The following is a 6,432-nucleotide window of genomic DNA, read 5'->3' as shown; positions in this document are numbered from 1 at the left end:
TTTATTGTTACATTTAAGTTATGTATAATGCTGTTACAAGCTCCTCCCCAGATGGATATACCATATGAAAAAATAGATTGCACTAAGGCTGAATAAATAATTCTTTTATAATTTACATCTAATTTATACCTGGCTTCATGAAATATATAGAAAAATTTACGTAAAATACCATTTAAATAATTTACATGACCATCCCATCTAAGTCTATGATCTATCTTTAAGCCAAGATATTTTACTCATTGACTTTTTCAAGTTTTACACATTTTGGATCACATTTATTTAAATTAGTATTACATTTTAGGGAATGTACAATCAAATTATATCCATGTAAAACATTAATAACAGATAAATTAAAACATATAAATTTAGATTTCAGTAAATTTAACTTTAACTTATTTTTACAAAACCAAATATATACTTCATTTAAAATATTATTTGCTTCATGATACAAATTGTCGATTGTTGGTTCGGATATTAGAATAGCTGTATCATCAGCAAAACTAATGAATTCTTTATTACTATCTGTATTTATATTCAATAAGTCATTTATAAAAAAGATAAACAACAATGGGCCTAAGACTGTTCCCTGCGGAACTCCACAGGTTATATCTTAAGCTTTACTATAACACTCATTTATTTGAACTATTTGAGTTCTTTCATTTAAGAAAGATTTTAATAGATTATTAGCAACTCCCCGAATACCCGAATATTCTAGCTTTTTTAATAATAACTCATGATTTACGCAATCAAAGGCATTTTGCATGTCTAGAAAAATACCCATTACTTTGTTATTAATGTCAATATGTCTACGAACAAAGTTATCAAGTTTAAAAAGAGCATCACTTGTTGACAAACCAGCCAAAAAACCAAACTGTGAATTAGAGAAAAATGAATTCTTTTTAAAGTAATTTAATAAACGGCTTTTGATACATTTCTCAAAAATTGTTGATATAGTTAAAGAAAGTGAGATAGGTCTATAATTTCCACATGATAATTTATTACCTGATTTAAATAGTGGAATAACAATACACTTTTTAAAAGCTAAAGGGAAAACACCTTTTAATAAAGCATTATTAAAAATTAATGATAACGGTATAGAAATAGATTTAGAAATTTTCTTAAGGATATAGTTTGTTAGACCATGTTCATAATACAAATTAAAATTTTTAATCTTATCAATATACTCACTAATCTCTTCACTACTAATTGGATTAAGAAAAATACTGTTATTGCTCTGATTTTTATCGTTAAAGTAAATATCAGCAGAATTTAAATGTTCTATTTCTTAATTATTTCCTACATTTACAAAAAAGTCATTAAACTCATTACAAATTTCAGATTTAGATTCTACGATAATACCATCTTTATTTATAATTTTATTAATACTATTCATTTGTTTGCTCGGTTTACCCATAATTTCATTTATAACTTTCCAGATTTGTTTGCTGTCAGATTTATATTGCTTTAATTTATTTTGATAGTACATTTGTTTAGATTTTCTTATCAAAAGATTTAACATATTCCTATATAATTTATAGAACTTTAAATTTTAAATCAAAAGGCCTATGTCTCAGCTTAGAAAAAAGTTTTTCTCTATTTATAATAGAAGTAATAATGCCAGGTGTAATCCATGCTTTAATATTTAGCATTTTTTTTTGGTATAATCTTATTAATAGGGGTAAATGAATATTTAATAAATTCTACCATTTTGCAATTAAAAGTATCAATCATAGAATCAACATTTGAAGAACTAAAACAAGAAAGCCAGTCTTCAGTTTTAATTAATAAATCTAAATGATTTATATTAATTTTACTTATATTTGAATTATTAGATAATGCATTAGATTTATTGTGATTGTTAAAAAGATTGTTAAAAAGATTTATTGTGCTGTTCAATTGAATCAATTTTGTGTTTTAATATAGTAACTTCTTCGGATAAACGTTTATTTTCATTAATAATTTTCTCATTTTCTAATTTAATAGTTTTCAATTCTATAATAACATTATCAATTTTTTTATTAAAATTATCGAACTGCGAGCTCAAAAATGAAACTGATTTAATAAGTTCTTCATTGTTTTTTTCTACAGACTTCGGATTCTGTGACACTGATTCATTTGATTTTGATTTCGGAGATTTTTGATTAACTTTTGAGCAGTTTGAACAAGTAAATTTCGATTTAGTATTATTAGTCATTTTATTAAAATTCGTTTCCGTATATCCCACACAATAGTAATGTGCCAAATTATTACAATTCGAACGTTCCATAGATTCACTTTTCGTTAATGCATCACAGCATTTCACACATTCTAACGGCATTATCAATAATCGTAATAAGTATCGGCACAATAAAAATTAGATAAGATATCGATCAATACGAAACAAAAATAAGATAATATACTAGCGTATGAGTAGAAACGAAGACTTTCGCAAAAATGTATATATATACTATATAAACTAAGATATTAACCGGTATAGATAAAATTAATTTTAGTACGAAGCAAGAACACACGTCTTACCTTTGACACAGTCAGGACAGAACTGACTGTAATACAGGTACCTAATTTTAATAATATATAAATATAAAACGAATGGTCAATTTTTGTTTCAGTCAAATTTGTCTTGAAATGTCAATAATATTTTATAACCGTTTCAATAGGCGAAACTATAAAATGCCATTAGGACAGGCCAAATGATACAATCAAAAATAATTTAGTGGCTCCAGTGGCTTGTGCATGCCATGTGAGGTTGATTTGCGTATGTGTGTCATGTCTAACGTGCTAGGTGTATGTGTGTGTCATGTATAGGCACAATGCATTTTAAATTATTTGAACGCATCGGCAGTTGATACTAGACTAATTAGAGATCCCGTCGGTGGAGTAGCGTCTGGCACTACCACGGAACAAAAGCCATTCCCATGCGTACAACTCGGCCGCCGTGTCACGGTCTTATTTTGAATAGAGTAGGTATAACATCCTGGATTAAACTAATGAGACACAGTAACTACAATTTTCCTCAATTTAGTGAATAGGTGCTCTACCAACTGTATGCGATATAATAAACCCTAGACGCTACAAAATGGTTAATTTGTTGAATTTCTGAACATTTTTGTTCAACATGTCAGTAGTTTTATTTGTATCAGATAAACTGTGTTTTTCAGATCGGAATTCTATTACATCACCTTTAGACTAATCAAAGTTCGATCAATTTCCAAATTCAACAGTTATATTTTTTGTGAATAATAATTGCTGAAGCATATTTTTAAATTGAATTTGGGTTGTTGTTCGAGCCACCTCTTGCTTGGACTGCCTTTTGTCTCTATTGGTGCATCCAAAAGCCGAACACAAAATTACCATTTTGACTTTAAATACCTAGCAAGAAAAATAATACAAAAAATAATAATTATCTTCAACAAAAAAAGCCCGTCACAAATAAGAATAAATATACATTTAAATATATTTGAATAACTTTTAAAATCACTAATGTAAACCACAGAAACTACAAATGTACAAATAATAGTTTTTTGCTGTACGGTGGTGGGGATGATTATTATAACGGTGGTTTTCTGTTTACGAGTGCGCGCTCCAGTGTATTCTTTATCTTGATGGGACCCACTATAGTCGGGGACACGAAAAATGATCGCTGCCCGTCACGCGCCAAGCGGCTGTTTTTCTAAAGTGGTTATCAAATTACCAAACTAAAAGCACGCTTTTTTTTGAAATATATTCATACATTTATCAGAATTTAATAACATGGTTATTTTGTTATAGTTAATTTTTTAATAAGATATGAACAAATAAATAATGTACATAATGTAAAAAAGTACAATATTTTTAACAGTTAATAATAAATAAAATATAAGTATAACATAATAATAAAATAATAATTTTTATACTAGTTCTTCAACGTCGTTTTTGCTGTCTCCGTCAGTACAGAAATCACTGTCATCAGATGCAAATGTTAAAATCATTGGCTCTGTCAAACTGTCTCTCAATATTTCCTTTTCGTTATCTTCATCTTGAATCTTCTCAGCATGTTCAACACATTTCTCCCAGTCACTTTTTGATACCGAATCCAACGCCGAATCCAACGTTTGTAAGTCTTTCGACGTCCACCATTTTAAAAGTGTTATTTTTTTGCCACTTCATTTTGACTTGCGCCCATATGAGTTCAATAGGGTTATACTGGCAGTGATACGGTGGTAGCCGAATTACTTCATGGCCCATCGAACTCGCAATTTCGTCTAGCTCGTACCTTTTAAACGACGGTATTAACAATTTAAGTCGTTCACGCAATTCAGCTAATGTTTCTAGTGGTGAAAAATTAACGCCCTGATTTTTCAGCCAATTCTGCACATCAGCTTTCCGAGCATTACATTTTGGGTAGTTGTTAATATACGTGGAATGATATGGTGCGTTATCCATAATAATAACGCATGGTTCAGGAAGTAGCTTTAACATATCTACAAACCATACTTTAAAAACATCGGCGTTCATTGACGAATGATAGTCAATAGAATTTTTCGCTTGACATTTAAAAACTAATTTTGACCCTTCTATGAACCCGTATCGACTGTACAACTGTGCCTGCAGTTCCCTCCAATATTTAATGTCTATTTTTTTATAAGGGATAGGGTAAAGTAGGCAGTTATTGGCACCTTAAGGAAATTTCGCTCTTTACCTAACCTATATCTTGTGTTTAACCATGGTTAAAACTACTGAATTCTCTTTGACTTTATTTAAAATGTTTTTATCTTTCTAAGTTTATTATCAAAATTGGTTTAGAAGTAATAGGTTTTTTTATATTTATAGTTCTTTACAAAAATATCAAAACATTTAGTTATTGGCACTCTCATCATAAGTTATTGGCACCCACTAAAATTATATGACAAATTATGTTTTAATTCTTTAGAGACGAAAAAACTTCATCCACCAACGACGAGACTTTTGGGATATTGAATAATTAGCCATATATTGATCGAATTTGTCCACACCACCCATATGCTTGTTGTAATCAGATATCCCTACAGGACATTTCACTGCAATTTTCTCTCCTTTTTTATTTTTTCTGTTGACTATAGTAGACTCTTATGCATATTACTAATTAATGTAACTGGTTTTGCTCCTCTGTCTTTCCATCTCATCACACTAATGTCTTTTGATTGAGAATACTCTATATCACTAGGCATATATTTGTTATCATTTTTCATTAAATGTTTAGGGTAAAATTTTTTATTGACTCTAAAAGTGCCACAAGCAAATAAACCGTCATTTAAAAGCTTAGATATGAGTGGTATACTCGTAAAAAAACTGTCAAAATAAATACAATAAAATTTATTTTTTAATGTATCGGTTAACGAAAGAACAACATTTTCTCCCAAACCATATTCAACATTACCATCTGATTTTTTCCCTGTGTACACGTCAAAGTTTAACAAAAATCCACTCTGAGAATCAGCCAAAGCCCAAACTTTAAAGCCTCGTTTTATTGGCTTTAATGGCATAAATTGCTTCATTGATGAACGACCTTTGAAAGCAACCATACTTTCATCCACAGCAAGGTGTCTTGAAGGCTTGTACTTAGTTTTATATATTTTTTGTAAATGAGATAGTAGGGGACGAATTTTAAACAGCTTATCAAACTCTTGAGACTGTCTTTGTGGCATTTTTGAATTGTCATTAAGATGAATACAGCGAAGTAGTTTTAAAAATCGTTTAACTGGCATTACTTGTGCAACTCTATCACAATACAAATTTGGATCATTTGACCAATACAGCCTAATACCTGGTAGCTTATGATAACCCATATATCGACACCCCCTACGAAGAAGGACGTAACTCAATATTCACTACTTTTCAGGACACTGTTAAAATGTTTTCAGAATTAAATTCTTATTCCCATGGCGATTGTTTTTAAAATTTTTTTTTCTAGTTAGTATTTATTTCTTTTGTAGCTTGCTGGAAATGTATTGTTTTTGTTTAATTACCTTTTGTTGACCTAAGGCTGTGAGTTATGTCTTTTTTTTTGAGACTGAAGACGTAACTCAAGTTAAGTCTTTTTTCGTGGGAAATGTTTCGTTTTAACGAAGGCGTAACTCGATTTAAATAATGATAAGTCAATTAATTTTAGGAAAGAACTATTTTAATGAAGACATAAAGCCAACTATATCATTATTTGAGGATAAAATTAAATAATATGCAAACATAACTGAGTATAATTATATATAAACTTTCATTAGGAAACTTAAGTTTTCCTTCTTTGATTATTAAATACCAAGAAATCATTAATTACAAAAAGAATTTTTTTTAATAACAAATTAAGGTAATTTAAAAATAATAAAACTTCAAAATCAATGCCGTAATAATATTATTCCTATATAATATAGTCCTTCACTGTAAATATTAACAAAAAAAATATTTAAATAAAATAAAATG

Source organism: Metopolophium dirhodum, chromosome 4 (assembly GCF_019925205.1).
Source record: "Metopolophium dirhodum isolate CAU chromosome 4, ASM1992520v1, whole genome shotgun sequence".
Lineage (NCBI taxonomy): Eukaryota > Metazoa > Arthropoda > Insecta > Hemiptera > Aphididae > Metopolophium > Metopolophium dirhodum.
The sequence above is the reverse complement of the archived record's forward strand: the minus strand, read 5'-3'. Positions refer to the sequence as shown.